Source organism: Ornithorhynchus anatinus, chromosome 20 (assembly GCF_004115215.2).
Source record: "Ornithorhynchus anatinus isolate Pmale09 chromosome 20, mOrnAna1.pri.v4, whole genome shotgun sequence".
Classification (NCBI taxonomy): Eukaryota; Metazoa; Chordata; class Mammalia; order Monotremata; family Ornithorhynchidae; genus Ornithorhynchus; species Ornithorhynchus anatinus.
Window position 1 is genome coordinate 4479406 of NC_041747.1, and position 22753 is coordinate 4502158.

A 22753-nucleotide genomic window follows, 5' to 3' on the forward strand; every position below is an offset into this window, starting at 1 on the left:
AATAAATACCGTGACTACCATCTCTGAGACACCCACCTTGCATACACCGGAGGAGAGAAAGAAGACCGCAGAGGAAACAAAGTACCGGGGATTCTGGAGATTCCTGGCCTTTCCTCGGCCCTGCTTCCCCGTTCCCAAAGCCCCAAACGATTAAAAAACGATTCTGGGAGCGTGCGCCGAGTCGAAGCATATGTTCTGAAACTACAGGCGGTGCTCAGAGACGGTGACGTTTCCCAACTCTCCAGGGCTCCATAGGGATCTTCCGAAGGGCAGAGAGAATCCCCCCCCCCCCGCCCCCCCAACCAGGCCTGTCTCGGTAAAGCCGGAATATTCGGTCACCTGATCCACATAGCGCCAAGGTGGTGAAGAATAAAGCATCAGACCGGCCAGAGAGACACCCGGTTACAGAAGTTATACCAACAGACAGCATGACTGTTTGCTCTAAGTATTACTCTTCTAACCATGACCACATTAAGATGGTATTTAACAAGGGTCTCCCCGGGGGTTCTCTAAGGAGAGAAAAGCCACTCTAAGCATGCCCAGGAACAGCAGGGATGTTAACCAAGCCTCATCGATCTCCATTGGCTCCCTGGACATTTGAGAGCAGAATTTAGTAATGGATAACAGGTGCCCAACTCAAATCCTGCAGCCTGAATCTCACGCTTAAGGCCTCACGGCAAGCAAGATGCAACATGAGGAATGGACGGCAAGGGAGATTTCCTAGAAGAACGAATGGGGGTTGTACAGGGCACTGTACTAAGTACTTACGAGAGTACAATCCACCGAGTTGGTAGACTTGTTCTCTGCCCACAAGGAGCTTACAGTTCAGAGGGGGAGAAGTCGGGGATCTCATTTTCTAATTCTATTGTACTAACCCATTCGCTCAGCACAGTGTTCTGCACTCAGTAGGGGCTCAATAAATAGAGAGAAGCAGCGTGGAAAGAGTGTGGTCCTGAGAGTCGGAGGACCTGGATTCTAATCCTAGCTCCACCACTTGTCTGTTGTGTGGCCTTGGGCAAGTCAGTTAACTTCCCTGTGCCTCAGTTTCCTTACCTGCGAAATAGAGATTCAGTACGTGTTCTCCCACCTACTTAGACTGTAATGCTCACGTAGGGTCTGATGATCTTCTATCTACCCCAGCGCGCTTACTCTAGTGCTTGGCACATAGTAAGTTCTTTACATATACCAGAATTATTATTATTTCTATTGGTTGATTGATTGTTACCGAGAGTTGACACAGGGTTGTAGAGAAATGGACAAAACTCCTACATTGGAAAGCACTCTTCTCAGATACTTTGGAGAAAAAACTCCTTGCCTTGCTAGCCACCAAGACCTAATTTCAATGATCCCTCGGGGCTTTGAAGAATGATTTGTTCTGGTAGTATTCATTTTCTGATCCAAGCTCCAAGATACGGATATATTTTTAATGCAGTCTTTACATCTTTGACCCCTGTCCTGATCCAGACAGTCAATATTCATGCAAAGGTGTAAAGGTTCTTCCAGCCCCATGATCCCTTCTGTTTAATGTTGAATTTGTTTCCCTCCAGTGAACAGCAAAGCTATAAATCCCTTTAATCCTAAATGAGGTTTAAAGGGCAGGAATTTCTGTCATTCACACCCTCCTTCTGCCCCCCAAACTCACCCTCCCTTTCTTGTTCTTTCCAAACCTTATATGGACGGACCCTTGGAAATCCTCATACATCTAGGCCATCCTCAGCAGTTCCCTAAAAGCACCCTATAGACCTTAAGCTCCATGTAGGCTGGATCATGTCTACCGACTCTATTGCATTTTACTTTCCCTAGCATTTGGAACAGTGGTCCGTACGAGGTAAACGCTCAACAAATATAACTGACTGATTGATGGATAGATCGCTGATGGCTTCCCACTTCAGGCTGACCGACTGTGGTACTGGTTGCTCGGCTTTCCAGACCTCCCAAAGGGCATGTTGGGATTTTACACCCTGGTGAGGAAGGGAAGGACCAGCCCCGGGCTAAACGTGGTATGGATAACCCCCATGGGGAGAGAGAAACCCAATTCCCTCCTGAGTTTGGCTTAGCTTGGGGATGGTGAGTGATGTAGAAGAGGGGTGAAAGGCAAGATCTCTAGGCTGGGAAGCTTCTGGCTAATATTTCCCACGAGGGCCTCACTGAACTGACTCCAGGCCCTGACTGATCAATCAAATGTGCTTATTGAACACTTACTGTGTGCAGAGGGCTGCACGAAGCACCTTGGAGAGTACAATATAACAGCGTTGGTAAGCATGTTCCTTGCCCACGATGAGATTACAGTCTAGGTGGGGAGACAAACATTAATATAAATAAATTACGGAAATGTACGTATGTGCCGTGGGGCTGAGGGAGAGGTGGAAAAGAGGGAGCAAATCCAAGTGTAAATGGCATTGCAGAAGGGAGCGGGAAAAGAGAAAATGACGACTCAGGGAAGGCATGATAGCAAATCCTGCCCAAACAGATCTGAGAGACAGCAGGCAATGCCTAGAGTCAGCTTTTGCCTTGGGGATTCCATGTCCTAGCCTAAAGCCTGCTCAGATGGCATCTTACTTGCTCCCTGAATAAACACACCTTTGCATATCCAGTGCTTACAGAGCCAACTAGCTCCGGTATTTTCATCTACGTGAATACCGCGTTACCTCTGTTAGCTGGCTTGGAGAGCTCTCCTACTGACAACTTCACAGGGTAAGATCCCGCCCAGCCCAGAGTGGTCTCCAGCACATGCACAAAGTAATTTCTTGAATCCAGCCCAAAGGTTTAGCTTGCGGGAATTGTCAGAAAGGGTTAAGAACATACGTTTCTATCCATAATACATTCCTCTCTTTCACCCTTATAGATATTAGCCACCTATTTCTTGTCGTTACCAAGATGAAATTTTAACCAAGCTTGACTCGTGATGAATTGAGACACGAAATAATCACACCTGGAGAGAAGGATAGAGTTTAGCTTCAGTCTGATCTTTCTAATTTCCTGCTCGAGCCATTGATTGATTTCTTCTGGCACCAAAGGAGACGGGCAAGAGATTTCGGCTAGTGTGTTAATTAGGATCTTTACCTTGAGCAGGCTTCTGATCGTTTTTATGTATAAACCTTCCCCAGTGGATGGTCTAGAATTAATTTCTGCCCTTTTCCCATTGCGCTCCAGGTGGTGTGAGTCCTGGTGCGGGAGAATAGGTGGTATGAAGGAGGAAACAGGTAATGAGAGAAGACAGGCTTGTTTGGAGCACAGGAAGAAAGCAGAAAAAATAAGAAGGAAGAAGTGATTGTTAGCTCTTTGAGGGCAGGGAAGACGTGCCTTACTTATGCTACACTCTCCCAAAGGTTTAGCTCAGTGCTTCGTACTCACCTGGTGTTTAATAAAACATTTTAAAGAGAGAAATGTATAGAAGGCAGAAATGTAACTTTTTGTGGGGGTAAATTTGGGATGGGCTGGGTGAACATACCCAAGGATAACATGCTGATTGGATGTAAATTTTGACAATCTGTGGTCCCCTCAACAATGCATATGCAATTGGAGCTCGGCTCTACCTTTCTTTATGCCTAGCCTAAAATCCATCCAAAACTATCAATCGTATTCATTGAGTGCTTACTGTATGCAGAGCACTGTGCTCCTCTACCTTTCCTTTGTTCTTGAGTACATTTGAACACCACTACATTTCTCTAGTCTTTTATGTGGGCCTGTAGTTCTACCTCCCAAAAGACATTTGTTAATGCTCAAACTATTTTATATACCAACTTTTGAATCCTTTACATCTCATGAGAACTTCTCTTACCTCCCAAACCCAGTTTTTCGTGCAGCAAATTAATCCTTCACCAAATTCTCCATTATCCCAGTGAACCTAGCCTGCTTCTGTGCTGTCCTAAACACATTTCTGTAATTCTATGGTATTTCTTTTAACTTGCATTTTTCATTCATTGCTGAGACCTTCAGGCATATATACGAAAGGAAGGCACGCCCTGAGCTCTTAGAGTTTGTGGTTTAGATGCTGCCAACAGCAACAGTTTCTGGGATGTCCAGGGCTTTTATTTAGCCTCCCATGAGTGGACAAATCTCTCCGTTCATCGCTCCAGCAAGCACTGATTACTTAGTCGGGCCTTAAACACTGAGGTTGGGCACTGTTCACATTGGGAATAATTAATCTTATAGGTTATCAATTGTCTACATCCCTCAAAGAGCTGTGGGCTCCACCAGGCACTGTGTGGTTTCAAAAAGGTTATTTCAGCCACTGGGTTCTTAAAAGCTTCCCCTGGTGGTTTGGGTATTAATCAATCTTCACGGTCATTAACCACTTATGGCCACCGGCTTCACAGATCATTTGATTACTGGCTGAGGTTGAAAAGCCTCAGAAGATGTAGCAATAAAGTTGGGTAAACTGGGTAGCTCACAAAAGTCAATGTGGATGCAGATGGGTATATGGTTCGCCTGGCGGAGGTGAAAGGGGTCAGAGCCGCAGGGTCTCTGGGTGTGGGACTACCAACCTATCCAGGTCAGCCTCCGAGTCCAACCTCAACCACATGGCATCAAGGGGACAAAACAGGCAGCAGTAAGAGAGTATCTGCTATAGGTGAGGGATCAAGTGGGGAAGGCTTCGAGATGAAAAACGACCTGAGGCACCTGGCTTCGTGGCCAGGGTCCCCAGGAACGCTGAAAATAACTGGCCATCGTTGGCAAGCAATGACAGAGGAACAGAAAAGTTGACAGTGAGAGAAAGGGCAGCAGGGAAAGGATGAGAGTGACATTTAACTGTACATACAGTTCTTTAGTCTGACTACTTTTGTAAACAAAAACATATTTCATGTTTGGAGCCCTCTTTAGAGTGTAAACCCCTTGAGGGCAGTGAATTTGTCACCTCCTTTCTCTGTACTTCTCAAGCATCTAATACAGGGTATCACACCAAGTGGCGATCAATAAGTACTCCTACTCCTCCCGCAGTTCTAAATCTGTGAATGGAAGGGTCCTTAGTCATTCTGGCCCTAGACCCGTCTAATGGCCACCAGGAAGTGACTGGAGCAACCCCAGGTATGAAACACAACAGAAATATTAGAGATGGCTGATGGGTTTATGTTACTTGGGATGCTGGGGATTAATCAGGGAAGGCATTTTGGAGGAGGTGGGTTTTTAGGAGGGCTTTGATTGTACCTGTTTGGTACACAAATGGGTGGGTGGGGTAGGGAGGTGCAGCAGTACCGGGATGGGGGGCAGTGTGACTTTGGAGCTGTCAATCTGATTGCTTTTCCACAAATGGAATAATTCACTAGAAAACCAAAGAAATCCATTCCACTGAAAGCGAAGCAAGGGAATTAGGCTAGAGCGCTTCAGGGCTTTTTTGGATATACGATGTTCACCCAAGCTCAGCGGAGTGGATAATTATCGAATCAAATCATGGCCCCACTGGAATGGGGTGTTTTATCGGGTGAAACACAGTGTACGAGAGCCATCTCTTTCCCCTCTAGAGAAAATTGAAATGGACTTCGATATTTTTCTTGTGGAATCTAGAGGCTCGACCTCCCTTTGTTTGGGAAGTGAGGGTTTTTGGTTTGGTTATGAACGATGCATACTCATCGGCTGGGAAGACAGCTGGGGGAGGTTTCCATTTTCCTCTTTATTATTAACAAGATTTTCAATAAGAGTGCATTAGTGAAGCTATTATGAAAAGATCATAAACATCATTTTCCCAAAGTCATAAAGAACTAATATTTCCCCGCTGCAAGCCAAATACACTATTTCTAGCTTCAACCGGGGACACGCCAATTCACCACAACATGATTAAATTTCCATTTGTGTCTGGCCTTCTCTCAGTATTGACAAGTCAGAAAAAAAACAACCAAAACCTTTCATGTCCAGACTTCATGAAGGCAGACAATGTAAGTATTCAAACTTGCTATACTCAGTAGTCTCTAAGGAGGAGGAGGAGGAGAAGAGCTCACGCTTGTTTTCATTCTTTTTAGGGGCCACCAGAGCAGTTGATGTTTCCATGTTTGATTGGGAATTTCACCTCCCTCCCAAGCCCTTGTTTCCTTTTCCTCCCCCACCACTGGCCCCTCTCCCTTGTCCCTTTTCCTGGCCACACTCCCCGGAAGCCCCATCCCTCCTCAGCAAGGTCATCACATCGTCCTGGCCCTTACCTTGGGGCCGCCAGATCTAGGCTGAGCAGAACTGAAAAACTTTGGCCTGCGGATGGCTCTTGAGCCCTAGGAGAAAGAAGAGAGCTGCCTGTCCCCGTGCGGAACGAAGACCAGGCTCGGTTGGCACTCTACTACTGTTCTCCTCCTCTTCCCTCTCCGATCCTCCCCCCCAACAAGGAAATGCACCTTCAGCTGCCAATCCCCATTAAAGCCTCTCTCATTGTCACTGCGACAGGCAGAGCCCGGCCCGGCTTCCCAGCAGCGATGCTCTCAGAGGTCATCGCACAATGTACCAAGACTTGTCTGACGGCATCACGTCTCTCGCTCCATCTTCGACGAAACCGAGCCATTTGTTCGCTGGTGGGCCAGCGTGGTACGGCTGGCCGGTGGCCCCTGTTCCGTGATGCCGTTAGCTGCTAATTAACAAAAAGCATTACCTCTCTTTTACTCACAGTCTCAAATGACTAAAATGGGGTTATTTAAACAATAGTATTGCTCCAGAAGAATTCGGTGGAGGTTTCAGGTCCAAATAAGCTTCCTGTAGCCAAGGCACTACCACCCTATTCCCAGCACTGACGCTGCTTGATTAGGAATTTATTGCTCTGGTTGTAATCCAATTTTCTTTCCTTTTTTTTTTTACCTCAGGGCACATTCAATTCATTTAAAGGCTTTATATTTCTTTCCAGACATTTCAACTACCTCCTTACATCTATCCCTTTCTCCTGAAGCTCTGAGGGTCAGGTTTACCCAGGCAGACGCAGCTCTGACTCCCTCCCCACTGGGCAACTCCCTCCTTCCTCCAAACAGTGCAGGGGAAACCGCTCTCCCTCAAACCATCGATCATATTTATCGAGTGCTTGTTGTGTGCAGAACACTGTACTAAGCATTTGGGGGAGTACGATACAACAGAGTTGTGAGGTATGTTCCCTTCCCACAAGGAGCTTATGGTCTAGAGGGGGAGGGCTTCTTCGGGAAGCCTTACCGAATTCATTCCCCACACCTCAAGTTTTATAAGCCAAACAGTGCCCTTCTCCCCACAGCCCCCGACCCCGGCACTTACGATGTGTGAAAAGCCAATTGTACAGTCCATCGTAAATAACTAAAATTCTGATATTTCATTCTGGTAAGCTTCACTTTAGTGTCTATCTGACCCTTGCTCTTCTACTGCTCTCTTTGTAAATAATACTGTATGTCTGCCTTCTCCATTAGATCGTAAGCATCTTGTGGGTAAGGAATCGATGCTTTGAATCTATTATGTTTTCCCACATCAGTACACTGTGTTGCACGTGGGTGCTCAAATACCATACTACGACAACTATGACTATTCAATCTAATTTTGTTTGGTTAGCCACACTCGTGATGATCTAAACAAGCCATGATCCCAATTACCTTGAATAATTGACTCTCTCCTGCATATGAAATCTTGGGCCGTGAACAATCAAGGGACCAGCCTCAGCCTGAGAGCCCGAACGAATTAAGCTGCCTTATTTATAACCACCGGAGGATTTTCCATTACAATATTTTATTAATTTACAAGAAAAATGTGTAAGCAGAGATCATTCATTTCTAAAATTAAATTTTTAAGACAATATATTCAAGGTCCTGTTTGTCCCAGAATTTGCAAGGGGGCCCTCTCTACATTTCAGCAGAGGGCCGGGGAGGGACGGAGTTGCGGGGAGAAGGGACAATGAATTTCTGGGAAGAGGCAATTGGATTTGGGTTGCTCCTCCCCATTAAGTTCCGCAAAGAGGAAAATCCCCCGAGTCCTCGAGCTATTCTTCCCGTGGCAGCCCTGACAGATAGAAGCCATAAATATGTACTTTATTCTACTTTCAGCAGCAATGACCCACAATGGCTAATAGAAAAGTCTCAATCAAATGAGAGCTGCTCGGTCTGTTCCATATTTCTATGTTAAATCTGTAGGCAGCCAGAATGCCATGTAATAAAATATATTTGAATGCAAAACTTGCACCGTCTCCGGGGCCTGGAACTCCTTTCTCCGCCAAATCCCCCTTCAAAGCCCTCCTAAAATCCCATTTCCAACAAGTCTTCCCAGACCAATTTGACACTGAATTTCATCAACCCGTCTTATACTTTTTATTTATTAATGCCCTCAGCACTTTCATATACATCTTTCTGCTTAAGCATTAAATTTTCTTTTACTCGGAGTCCAATGCCTCTGTCTATTTTAGTCTTCCCCATTAGAATGTACGCTCCTTGTGTGAAGGGAAAATGTCTCGTACTTCTGTTGTATCAATCAGTGGTTCTTACTGGGTACTTACTGAGCACTAAACTAAGCACTAGGGAGAGTACAGTACAATAGTGTTGGTAGGCAAAATCCCTACCCTCAAGGAGCTTTCGGTCAAATGGTGGAGACAGATATTAAAATGGATTAAAGACAGGGGAAGCTGTAGAGAATAAGGTTTACGGACATAGGTGCTGTGGGGCAGGGGTGAGTAGCAAAGTGCTTAAGGGGGTACACAGTCATAGGCAACGCAAAAGGGAGAATGAACTCTCCGAGTGACTTTCCAACCAGCATCTCTAAGCCACCAGAGCACCTGTGTACTCTCAACCCCCAAAACATTTATGTACCTATCTTATGTGCCCTTTTACTAAAGCACTACCTCAAGTGTATATCCCCTTCTTCTTCCTCCTCTTTGTAGTGTTTTCCTTCCTTATTTATAGCAGTAAGTGCTTGATAAGAGCCACTGATTGAAGGACTGATTCACTGCTGGAATGAACATTCCTTGACGGGCCATGTCATAGTAACTAATAGCAATAATAATAATAACTGTAGTATTTGTTAAGCGCTTACTATATGCCAGGCTGTACTGTACTAAGCGCTGCGGTAGATAGAAGTAATTGGATTGGACAGAGTCCCTGTCCCAACAGGGCTCACAGTCTTCATCCCATTTTACAGATGGGGAAACAGGCACAGAGAAGTGAAGTAAATTGCCCAAGGCACCACAGCAGATGGGTGGCAGAGCCAGGATTAGAACCCAGGTCCTCCTGACTCCTAGGTCTGTGCTCTATCCACTAGGCCACGCCGCTTCTTCCAACTCTATTGTGCTCTTCCAAGGGTTTAGTTCAGTGGTCTGCCCAGAGAAGGCCCTCGATAAATGCTACTGATTGACTGATTAAAACAGGTCACCTGGACCTGACGGTGGAACCCGAAACACCTAGGCTGGGAGTGCAGGACATCACCCTGGAAGGCAGGCAGAAGGATATAGTTAAGGATTACTTAAATAAATTGGAAGTGTTCACAGACAAGGGCCCTGATGGATTAGAGCCTAGGCTATGAAAGGAATTAACTGTCATAACACTGCCACTAGCAATTATTTTTGAGAACTCCTGGGGGCTGGTGAGGTGCCTCAAGACTGGAATAGGACAAAGGTGGTGTTTATCCCTTGAAAAGGGAAAATAAAAAGACAACCTTGGAAATTACAACCTGTTCAGCTGAGCTTCTCTGCTTGCAAAAATGCTGCAACATAGAAAGAAAATTAATTCGACACTCTGAAATGGGTGTTAGGTGAAAATCCTCCATCCTACTTAGACTGTGAGCCCCACGCGGGCCTGGAACTAGGTCTGACCTAATTAACTTGTACCTATCCCAGCACTTAGAACCGTGTTGGACATATAGTAAGTGTTAAACAAATACCACTAAAACAAAACTAAAAAACATAAATTTGTGAAGAATAAGTCCAGTCATTCATTTAATATTACCTTCCTTCTGTGACAGAGTGAAAAGAAAATCTGGTTCTCCAACAGGAAACTGTAAGTGAATAATATTTTTCATTTGGATAAGGCTTCTGCTTGGGTCCCACATGGCACACTCTCCCATAATGAAGAAAGTATGACTTGGAATCTAGTACCACATCACTTTTGGGAAGGTTATGTTCACAAAGTTATGTTAGTTGTTCAAGGTCAGTGGCATTTGGGAATGGGCTTCTGAAAATCAAGAGGTAAAATCTTACACTCAGTAGTGGTCCGTTCTCCTATACGGTCAGGATCACTGGTTCAGGTGGTGATTTTGCCCCCTGCCCCCTCCCCCAAATCCCATAATTCCACTTTTCAGATGTTGGAGGAAAGCAGGAGAAAACAGTCGGGGGAGAGAATAAAATTTCGCTACTTAGATAACAAGCATGTTCCTGGTTCCTCTTTTGGCAGAAAACCCCAATATTTCTCTCAATTGTAAGCTCCTTGTCAGCAGGGAACGTGACTACTGACTCTGTTATATGGTATCCTCCCAAGTGCTTAGTGCAGTGCTCAGCACACTGTAAGTGCTCAAAAAATCACTGATGGATTCTCCCTCTTTCTCCAACTCTTAGTCGATGTATGAAAAACTGCCATTGGGTTTTGCTCGAGAGCCTAAAGGATCGAAGAGCCATTGTTAGGAAAGAGTCTTCTTGCAGTTCAAAAGGGTGGCCCTGTTACACAGGGTACTAGATTACGTGCAGTCGATCGATCAGTAGTACTTACTGAGAGCTTACTATGTCCAGAACATCACTGTAAAAAGAAACAGTGGAAAAAGAAGAAAAAGACAGTATCTCTATCCCACAAGGAGTTTACAATCTAAGAGGAGACAGACATAAAAACATTTAGAAATACAAAGAACCACCAAATTGTATAGAAAGCATATAATATAGATCTCTTAGGTAGATGTTTTCAGTTGTGATAAAAAGTGGGAGATCTAGCTCAGACAAGGACTCAGTACAATATAACAGAGTTAGTAAACATGTTCCCTGTACACGATGAGCTTACAGCCCAGGAGAACACATACAAAGTTTGGAATTGTTTACATATTACAATTGACATATTTTGAGAAGGGCAAAAAGGCCTAATGGAAAGGGTGTGGGTTTGTGAGTCAGGAGACTTGGTTTGTTACTGGCTTGCTGTGACACCTCAGATTGTCTCTAAGCTCTTCTGTACCTCAGTTTCCTCATTTGTAAAATGGGAAAGAACTACCTGTTCTTTCAACCTCTCATATTGCAAGCCCCATGTGGGGCAGGGACTGCATTCGACCTGATTATCTTGAATTCATTCTGGCACTTGGCAGAGAATAATGCTTAATATCATGATTACTACTATTTGAACTTTTTTTGTAAAATTATGTTTGCTGTCAAATGGAAAAATCATTTTTGATAGAATCATGTAAACTCTTGGAAAACTGCTATAAATACATACACAAGTAAAAATACAGTGCAGAAGTTCAAATTGATTTAATAATAGATTATTCCGGAAGAGTTTAGCTAGGAGATAAAGGAGTTCAATCCTGTCCACTTGCAAAACAATAAATAAATTGTGTTGAAATAGTCATCCAGTCTATTAGAACATCATTTTCTTTCAGTCACTGTAATGGCTTTGTCATTTAGCTTCTAAGGGAGCACTGCTCAGCATGTTTAACAAGCATCTTATGCAGTTCGAAGAGAGTGATGATGAAGATCACTTTCCTGTTGCTGAGTTTCCTTACCCTTACATATTGTTAAATACTGAAGGTGACGCCCATTGTGCAGACCGTACTAACAGATGAGAGTGGGAGTTTCTCTCAACTGTCATGAGAAGAAGTCACACGTTGGACTTAAAAATAAGCCCGGAGGAAACGGCTTTGGTTCAGGAGTTGGGATTTCACCCAAATTTGGTTTTGCAACACGCACCGCAAGTGGGTCGTTGGGGAGTTTGGCTCGGAATGGCAGGCCAGAACTGAGTTGCACTACTTTGGTTGCCCTCGCTCTTGGTTAGTCTCCCTCCTCTTAAGTCAATGCTTTTACATTTTAACCTATTGTTGGTCTGGCAACGTGCATCTGTCTGTTGCCTCTACTAGACTGCAAGAACCTTGAGGGCAGGGGAAAGGGTTCCTACTTTTATTGGGCGCTCCCAAGACCCTGCAATCAGGAGATGTTCAATTATTATAATGATGGTATTTGTTAAGCGCTCACTATTTGCCAAGCACTATTCTAAGTGCTGGAGGAGATACAAGGTAAACAGGTTGTCCCATGTGGGGCTAACGGTCTTCATCCTCATTTTCTAGATGAAATAACAGGCACAGAGACTTTAAATGACTTGCCCAACGTCACACGGCAGACAAGTGGCGGAGCCGGGGTTAGAACCCATGTCCTCTGACTCTCAAGCCCTTAATCTTTCCACTAAGCCACGCTGCTTCTCTAATTAATGTTAATTAATTAATGAATTCTCTAATTAATGCTGTAATAATGTTGGTATTTGTTAAGCGCTTACTATGTGCCAAGCACTGTTCTAAGCACTGGGGTAGACACAGGGGAATCAGGTTGTCCCACGTGGGGCTCCCAGTCTTAATCCCCATTTTACAGATGAGGGAACTGAGGTGCAGAGAAGTTAAGTGACTTGCCCACAGTCACACAGCTGACAAGTGGCCAAGCCGGGATTCGAACCCATGACCTCTGACTCCAAAGCCCGTGCTCTTTCCACTGAGCCACGCTGCTTCTCCTCTACCTCTACATGGACTGTTGAAGAGACCATTTGGGTCCCCACTGGAAGCTCTAAGCAGCTCTCAGCTTCCAGGTCAAGATTAAGTCCTTAGTACAGTGTTTTGCACACAGTAAGCACTCAAATACGATCGAATGAATTAAGCCGGTACATCCGGAACCTGAGAAAGTATGCGCAGGGCCCCAAATATTTCCTCATATTCCAGCTTTTCCAGTTAACTGGTTCAACTGTCTCCCGCTCTAGTCTGTGAGCTAATTATGGGCAGGAATATGTCTCTCTGTTCCCCCGATTAGACGGTAAGCCCGTCAAAGGGCAGGGACTGTCTGTCTGTTACCTATTTGTACATTCCAAGTGCTTAGTACAGTGCTCTGCACATAGTGAGTGCTCAATAAATACTATTGAATGAATGATGTACTCTTCCAAGAGCTGAGTACAGTGCTCTGCACACAGTAAGCACTCAATACAACTGCCGAACACTACAAAAGACACGTAATGTTTGCCTACTGCGTCTGCATAGGCAATGGACTAACCGGTGACCTCAAGAGCTGTCGGCAGTTGGCCTACCCCAGGGTAGTGGGATGTAGTGGAAATGAACCTGAGAAGCTGGCTGTGTTTATGCATCGGCCTGTGACTGTACGAGTGGATGCAAATATGGTCCTTGTGAACCTGTCATACCAGTGTGAAGTTTTTTTTAATGTAATATGTTCTGAACCTAAGGGAGAGTACAACCAGTAAAAATCATGGCACAATTTAATAATTTGATAAGGAAAAACACCACCTCACAATTCAAAATTGAATTTAACATCAGATAAAGATGCCTCCCCAACACCATGTTACCTAATGTTAAAATTTTACCGACTACTTTAATTTTCAGGGAAATTATAACCCTGGGCCACAAGTAGTGGGATTGAGTGCTTTAATTCCCTACAGTGAACCAAACTTTAGAGTTCTGTTCCAGGAACAGGGATTTTGATCTCTCATCCCTTGAACTCCATCACTGAAAGTTAATGGTAGACAACTGGCCACGCCACAGATCTTGGCAGACTTAGTCTGGGTTATCCTGGTTTCAGAAACTTGCAGTGTGTCAACTAAAAATAACTGTCTGTAACAGCTTACAACTGGTGCAGGAGGACAACCTGGGAGGGAATTTAAAAAGTAGAACTGACTTGTCTTAGAATCATTTATCTGGTTTTCAAGCACTGTCTGCCTTTCAGCTGTTCCGCCCACCGCCCGATAGGTCTGTGGCACCGGGCACCTTTCTGTCAGATATTTTTATTTTCAGGGCCCGGTTTCCCTCTGCCACATCTTCAGCCCGCCCCCCCCGCCCCAGCTTCAAACAGCACCCTTGTTTGCAGAGAGTGAGACGGTGGAAGGGAACAGCTCTCGGGCAGATGAGAAAGTCGGAGGTCACCTGGTAAAACCTCTAGGTATGGGTGGCCTTGGTGGGTTCAAAATGTCATTGCACTATACTACCCTGCCTAGGGTAACACGTGATATTGCATGCATCTGTGTGTCCAGTATGTGCAAGGTCCATCAGTATCCTTCCCATCCAAGCCTCCTTCCAAGTCTTCTGGGATTTAGGGATGGTTGTTTCTGAGTGCAAAAGAGGGCGACAGAAAGACGGGGTGGTCAGCCCATCCGAAAGAGGAGGGACTCAGGGGAGGTGAAAAGGCGGAGAGAAGGCACATTTCTTGAAAAGAACAATAGAGCTGAATGAAAACATATCCTCTGCCCGAAGTCAGTTGCAAAGGACACATAGATCTCTCCAGGGACAAAAAATTGCTGATAAGGGGATTCTTTCCCCTAATAATTTGATGAAAGCCTCCTCGTTGAAGGCAGCGTTTGCTGAAGCAAAGTTGCGGCACTCAATCCATCCTTGTCTTAGACAATTTGAGGAAGCAATGTGGCATCTTGCTTCTTGGCCTCAATACATTACAGTTGCAGCTCATCCTCTTTAAGATGACTTATCCTTCTCTTACAAAAATAGACATCTCGGTTGTAAAAGGCAGGCTTACAACCTCTGAAAGATGCCCGGGACTGAAATAGGGGAGAGACTTGCAAACGAGGCCATAAAAAATAAATTATATAACATTAAATTAACTAAGCAAACCGGAAAATGTAGTTTGACTGAAAACAAAAGGAGCTGAGTTAGCAGGAACGCGTGAGCTCCATTGCTACACGTAGCAGGACTTAAGCTTCGGTAACACGCATCATGACTCACATTAAGTGCACTGTCTTCTCCCTCCCTATGATCCCTAAAACATGCAAGAGAGTATGATTTCTTATTGTTATAGTGCTCGGGGCAGGACTCTGCACAAAGTAGGTGCTCCAAAAACACCAATGACTGACTGAATGGCATATATCCATGTGAGTATGAATACGAGAGTCACCTTCCCCGCTACTCTTCGATAGACAGGTCCTTCCTTCAATGTATCGTTCCTTTTGGCCACTGTAATTTAAAAAGAATATAAAGCATCTGAATAGGCTTCAGAGAACAGTAACAAAGGGTGAAAGATTGGAAAATCTTTCCACAAAAGAAGCAGCATCGCCTAGAGAAGCAGCGTGGCTCAGTGGAAAGAGCCCGGGCTTTGGAGATTCATGGGTTCGAATCCCGGCTCGGCCACTTGTCAGCTGTGTGACTTTGGGCAAGTCACTTAACTTCTCGGTGCCTCAGTTACCTCATCTGTAAAATGGGGATTAAGACTGGGAACCCCACATGGGACAACCTGATTCCCCTGTGTCTACCCCAGCGCTTAGAACAGTGCTCGGCACATAGTAGGCGCTTAACAAATACCAACATTATTATTATTATTATTGTCAGTGACAGTAGATTGGCCTAGTGACCAGAGCTCTTGTGGGTAGGGAATGTCACTGTTTGTTGTTGGGCTGAATTTTCCCAAGTGCTTAGTACAGTGTTCTGCACACGGTAAGCGCTTAATAAGTATGACAATGAATGACTACAGCACAGGCACGGGAATCAGAAGGACCTGGGTCCCTAATCCAGGCTCTGCCACTTGCCTACTGGGTGACCTTGGACAAGTCACTTCTCTGTGCCTCAGGTACTTCATCTGTAAAATGGGGATTAAGACTGAGACCCATGCGGGACAGGGACTGTGACCAACCTGATTTGGTTGTATCTACCCCAGGGCCTGGTACACAGTAAGCACTTAAACAGCATTAAGAAAAAGTCCATCCTCTAGGGAAGGTTAAAGGAACTGGAATTGTTGAGCCTGAAGGAGAAGAAAGCAAGCTGCCTCCGCATACAGGGAAGCTTGTCCTACGGAGGAGACTCATCAGGTGTTGTTTTCAACACCTTGGGGAACGAGCTCCATTCCTCTTGTCCCTCGTGGGCTTCTGCGATTCTCTGGCTTATCTCGACTATTTGGAGTTCAGTGTGCAGCGATGAACTGTAAGTGCATATGCATGTTTGGGGTCATTTCATTTGCGGTCAAGACTGACTGCAGAAATTACCTCTTTCCAGCCGCAAGCCGGTAGTGCAATGTTTGCTCCGTAAATCATGTCCCTGTTCCGTGATTCAAGTCGATTCATCTTTCTGGACTAGTCAGGTTTCTGGAGATTTGGATCTTGCGGGGTCCTGACTGATTCAGAAAGCGAGTCTGCCCGGTGCAGGGGATGGCCTATGTTTATCCTGCTAGCCTGTCAACTCCCTGAGGACACAGGTTATGTCAGTCAATCAGTCAATCATATGTAAGTACCTACTGTGTGCAGAACATGGATACTAAGTACCGGGGAGCGCACAACAGAATTAGTAGACAGCCTCAACGCGCTGACCACCGTACAACCTAACTCTAGTATATTTTCCTAGGCAATTAGAGCAGTGCTCAGCCGGCAATAGGCGCCCAAATACAATTGATTCACTGATTTATGGTAATGTCTTCATTATGTCTTGTCTTTCTCCTTGGAATGTACACTCCTCGAGGACACTCTTTTTCTCCCTGCCATCTAATCCCTAAACCAACTCAAAGTTATTTTCTCGGTTTGATTTAGGACTATAATGATTTGGTCGAAGTCACGCTTTGGGTCAGTAATTTCTTAAAGCACGTTTTGCCTCTCTGACTGACTGAAAATATAATTTGGGTTGGGAAAATGCTTTAAAATATCACTTCTACATGTAGCCCCCACGGTGAATTTTCATAGCAATGTTTGCTAAGTAAACCTCCCTGCATGGCTTAATGAGGCTCTGAATCACCATTCAATCCTCCCAGCACAGTTCAGACCTATAGGGATGGAAATCAATGGGTGAGATTTATAAAACGAAACCAGTATCGACAGACGTTCATTTTTTTAGGCTCCTGCCCCTCCAGAGAACTTCAAATTAAGCCCCCACAGCATCTTTGGGGCATTCTATTCATTCTCACAGAAGGTTTCACTTCCAGACTCCCAGGCCTTGAGTGCAAAACTATTCTTGAACAACTCACTTTCCTCCAGGTTTAAGACTTTTCTCAGTTTAAATAGACCTACCAAAGCATCTAAGACAACTGCTGGGCCACGGGGTGGCGGACGCTGAAGGAGCCAGTTCTCCTGGAGTCAGTGATCTCGGGGAGGTGGAGGAAACACTGCAAGATGGAGGTGGGGAAGGTTGTATCTTTCAAATCTGGGATTCGGGCAAGAGAAGGAGAATGGGACAAAAAGGGTCGCTAACAAGTTCTACCGGCAAAGGACCACAGTGTGGCTGAGGCCGGCTTTTAAAGGAGAGGGTGGTCAACATTTGCTTTTTCCGATGTACATTGGGGGTGGGTTATGGCCGACTGCCCTCAGGGCTCCTGGATGTTAACTGTGGGGCCAGCTTCCCTTGCTTGGCCGGCAAAGTGGGATCGAGTCCCAGGCCTCCACAGGCCTGCAGTTTGGCCTTGGACAATTCTCTTAATCTGTGTCTCAGCTCCCTCACCTGTAAGATCCCTGCACTTAGAAAGGGAGCCATGTACGGGCCAGGGACTGTGTCCGATCTGATTCCCTCGTGTCTACCCCAGCGCTCGGCACAGGGCCAGTGCATTATTATTAAAATGACCCGCTCAACTGACATCGATGAAAGCCGCTTGGCCACTTGGGACCTTGGAGGAAGAGCTCCCCAAAGCAGGGAGGTGAACCCCCCGACCTGGATGACATCGACATCATCCAGCCACTGGGGAGAGATGAGATTTCTGCCGACCGAAAGGCCAAATGAAGTATTCAGGAAAGCTGGATGCTGGGGAGACCCTGCGGCACACTCTGCTCTGTCCAGCATGCTAGTCACTGAGAGAAATGGTTCTGGAGGCGAGCCTTACTTCTGGAAATCCCACACTCTGCTCGGTTCATCCAAGTGCTCATGGGGCCAGGAGTCTGATTGGCTTCACTGCCAAAATAAGAGCGTCTTATTAATCTGACTCTGGCCAGTTTTACCCCTGTGAATTCAGATGAACAAGGCTTCAGGCCCAAGCTGCCCGACAGAGAGAAGCCTCCGTAACCTTTTGCACGCCCCACTCCTCCCGCCCAGGTCAAATCCAACAAACCCAGCTCTCCTAGCCTCTAAGCCCTGTGGCGATCACAGGTCCTCAAAGGGCTGTCATCCCCGATTAATTTCTCACTTCCCCATCTTCTAACCCCCAGCTAACCCCTTCGATGCTTCTGCGCCACTTTTGCACTCACATATAATGTCCTGTGGCCCTACTGAGCACACCTTACACATCCCAAGTTTTAATTGGTCAATAGCATTTACAGAACACTTACGAAGAGCACAGCATTCTCTTAAGCATCTGGGAGGGTACACTAAAGTTAGAAGTAGCATGGCCCAGTGGAAAAAGAAAGACCTGGGAGCCAGAAGACGCGGGTTCTAAATCCGGCTCCACCACTCATCTGCTGGGTGACCTTGGCCAAGTCACTTAACTTCCCTGTGCCGCAGTTCCCTCATCTGCGAAATGGGGATTCACTACCTGATCTCCTTCCAACTTAAACTGCGTTCCCCACGTGGGACCTGATTATTATATAGAACCCAACGCTTAGGACAGAAGTTGGCAAATAGCGCTTAAATTCCACAATTACTATTAATAGCAGTAGACATAATCCCTCTCAGCAGAGACCTTAAAATCAAGTGGAGAAGACAAACACTAAAATAAATTCCAGGTTGGGAGCACTAATCGATATACCTGTAAATTATTTTATAGACTGTTTCTACCCACTAGACTGTAGGTTGCTTTAGGGCAGGGAATGAGTTTACTAATTCTGTTGTACTCTCTGAGGCACTTAATACAGTGCTCTACACAAAAGTGTAGGTACTCAGCAAATATTGATGGAGGGTCATTGTTTTCCTGCGTTATCGTAGCTCTAAATTCCCTTAGGTTGCCTCTGTGATTTGTTTCATGCAAAGCATTACTCTGAAACTTGGAAAAAATAATACATTAAGTACACTGACTGAACCTGCTAGCGAAAATAATGATGATATCTAGGACATCCTTATCCATTTCTTGTTTTAATTGAAACTGGAGGAGCCATACAGCCAACTAAGTTTTGCATAAATCACCATTGATAATACCCTTCCAAGGGTAATCACAACATTAATATACCAAGCAGGAGGTTAAATAATTAAAATTTAGCACAGTCCTGTATTGAAGTTTCAAAAATTAATCTATAGCACCTTTGACGTAAATGAGCAGTAGCTTTAGTCTACAGAAATGAACTTTCAAAAAACGAGTATATTGCACAGAGTTTCGATGGGCTTTTTTTCCCCTCACTTTTCCCACTCTGTGATTCTTACCCTGATGATTTTTTTTCCTCTTCTGAAATAATCCATCTTACTTCTCGAAACTTGTTAATATTACCCCTTCCCCTGCTTCCTATCCCAAAGGATTAAAATTTGCCAAAATACACCCACTTCTTCTAAAACCCTGGAGGTTGTACTCTTCCCAAATTCCCTATCAATTCACCAGTAGAATTTACTGAGTACCTATCGTGGGCCAAGCACAGAACTAAATGCCATTCATCTGGTTTCATACAGGACAGTTTGGATTTCAGCTAATCTGCACCTGTATGGTATCGGATGTCTTTAGGTACGGTGTTTTTTTCATCGCCCAGCCTCCCTCTGCTTCCAAAAAAGAAGTTTAGAAGCCATATCTGTGTTCATAGAGCCCTGCCAGGGAAAACCAATGACTCTGAAGCATTTGAGGGTGGCAGGCTAGATTTGGATACAGTGCTCCTGTTTCATCATGTCTTCATATGAACTGGCTTTTGTGGAATATGTTTTTTCCCTCATGAATACCACAGATGATGATAATAATAATGGCATTTGTTAAGCACTTATTTATTAACATGTCGTTTCTACAAACAACCCAAGTGTGAATTTTTTCTTAGAAAATTTCAGAATGACTCTTTTCCTCATGGACTTTTCGGTCAATTATTTTGCAAATTAAGAGTCAAGTGAAGCAGCGGTCAAGAAAATTTACAAAACCTTCATGCACCTGCATTTTTTTCAAAAGGATTAGAGGTTTTTTCACAGTTGGGTACATTCTTTCCATGATTAGCTAAGCACAACTTGCAGTAAATTCTCCTCAGGAAAATATTTGATTAATGGGGGCTAATGCTGGCTTGCAGAGGAGTTTAACTCATGAGAGATCAGTCTGTCAGGCTGAAATTAAATGAAAGGATCCAGGAACACTCTTTTGCTTCAAGGAAACTTGGGTCACAAGGTTGATACCTGAAATTTGCCCCTAACAGAACACCAATTAACCTCTGAAAGCTCATTAGGCAGGAAACGTGTCTGCTAATTCTGTTGTATTGTACTCTCCCAAGTGCTTAGTATAGAGCTCTGCACAAAGTAAGCACTCAATAAATATCACTGATTGGAGCCAAGAGGTGGAGCCATCCCTAAGAATCACAGTCAACTCTCCTGCTTCTGATCCCTCGCACACTCTCTTTCCCCTGCTTATGTCTTCCCCCTTCAACTCTGATAGGTTGCAGAACACCTGAGCCTCTCTCTCAGCACAGCTGTCCTGGAGCTGTCTGATTCATCTTCTCCCCAGGTGAGATTCCCCAGAGAAGCAGCGTGGCTCAGTGGAAAGAGCCCAGGCTGGGAGTCAGAGGTCATGGGTTCGAATCCCAGCTCTGCCACTTGTCAGCTGTGTGACTGTGGGCAAGTCACTTCATTTCTTGGTGCCTCAGTTACCTCATCTGGAAAATGGGGATTAACTGTGAGCCTCACTTGGGACAACCTGATTACCCTGTATCTACCCCAGCGCTTAGAACAGTGCTCTGCGCATAGTAAGCACTTAACAAATACCAACATTTATTTATTTCATCTGTAAACTGGGTCCAGCACCTCTGCTAAGCCATAGTTTCCTCGAGGGCAGAGATCATGTCTTCTGACTTTATCTACGCCCCAGAGCTCTGCACAAAGTAGGCGCTCAATAAAAACCACTGATGGGTTGTCCAAAAGCACAAACACAAACAGCCCATCGGCATCAACTTGTCTCTGATTCTCGGAAATCTGAGCTCGTGACGCTCCATCAAACGCTATAATTACCTGACAACGGGTCACTTACCAATCGTATTTATCGAGCACTTACCGTATACAGAGCACTGTGCTGTCACGGTGAGTACGGCAATATAATTCATTCAATCGTATTTGAGCGCTTACTGTGTGCAGAGCACTGTACTAAGCGCTTATAACAGATATAATCCCTGCCCAAAACTGCAATACTAAAATTCTCAGGATTACCATAATAAACTACCATGGATCTATCTACAGAGTGCTCTCTTCCACAGAAGCTGGTAGGCAGAGCACAAAGCAGACACAAATTCCTCACGACTGGTCCTTTATGGGAACTGGACAGCCTGTTCTGATTAAGCTGAGCTTCCACCATCATGAATCACTTCACCCGCTTTATGTCTGATTCTGGCCTGTGTTGAGCGGTGAACATTCAAGTCTTCCTATGGGACACATTACTAACTTACCTTTCGTTGGTGTTTCTGGTATTTTTTTCAAACAAAATTTATCATTTTTAATTGACAAGAAAAGCTAAATGCTATTTGAAGAACAAAATATGAGAGTCACTGAAAGTGAATCCCGGAAAAGGTCTGTTTCCTTTTAGAGGAGCCCGAGTGGATTTAGTAACATACGGTTTTCAATGTGAAGGTTCCCTATTTCACAGATACACTGTGCATCATATGGAGTGATATTTTCTCAAGGTAATTACACATTTTCTGTTCAGAGCAAGCCTGAATATTTGGGTAAAATGCACATTTTGTCACTCCATGAATTAGTCTTGGCCAGGAAGCTGCTACCTCAGAAAGCTAATTTTGTTTACTAAGAGTTTACTTGAGGTTTTTGGGTGGTTTTTTTTTTTACCCTTGAAAACTCAAATTCCAACTATTGCACACATACATATTGAATCCAGCGTATTGAATTTAATAAGATGCAAACCTCTTGAGTTCTACATCAAGATTTTTAAAACCAAGCACATAAAAGCACACAGAAGAGACCGTAAACTCTCTGTGGGCAGCGAACATGTCTGTCAACTCTGCTTATCTCTTTAAAACACTCAGTCACCTTAGCCTCTCCTACTTGGTTGCTCTCTGATCATGACCCAGCCGGCACACTTCTCTCCTCTAATGCCAACCTCCTCACTGTACCTCAATCTACTCTACCTCACCACCGACCTCTCACCCGCATCCTGTCTCCGGCCTGGAACGCTCACCCTCTTCACGTTGGACAATTACTCTCTCCACCTTCAAAGCTTTATTGAAGGCGCATATTCTCCAAAAGGCCTTCCCTGACTAAGCCTTCATTTCCTCTTTCTCCACTCCCTTCTGTGTCGCTCTGATTTATTCACCCCTTCCTCAGACCCACAGCATTTATGTGCATAGCTATAATTTATATTGTCAGTCTCCCCCTCTAGACTGTGAGCTCGTGTAGGGTGGGAATGTGTCTACCAACTCTGCTATACTGCACACTTCCAGGCGCCTAGTACAATGCTCTGCATATAGTAAGCACTCAATGAAAGACAGGAATCAGATTAAAAACAGGCACAACCTCTGATCGACAGCCAGCAGCCTAACGGAATAAAAACTATGCTGAAATAAATTGACAAGGGCCGTGTAGGCTAGGTACCGTGTCCAATTGTATTATCTTGTATCAACCCAAGGGCTTAATATAATGTTAAGCAGCT

At 44.8% G+C, this 22753-nt stretch overlaps 1 long non-coding RNA gene across 4 annotated transcripts in view; it reads right to left on the reverse strand.

Annotated features, from left to right (window-relative positions):
* The window catches only part of LOC114805907, a 138834-nt gene that overhangs the window by 72151 nt on the left and 43930 nt on the right, over positions 1-22753 (reverse strand). The window contains exon 5 of one of the 4 annotated variants that reach the window (XR_005661187.1): positions 14983-15045. The exons of the other annotated variants lie outside the window; for them this stretch is intronic. This is a non-coding gene — a long non-coding RNA (uncharacterized LOC114805907). Of the gene's footprint in view, positions 1-14982; positions 15046-22753 lie in introns of those variants that run through there. 4 annotated transcript variants of the gene reach the window in all.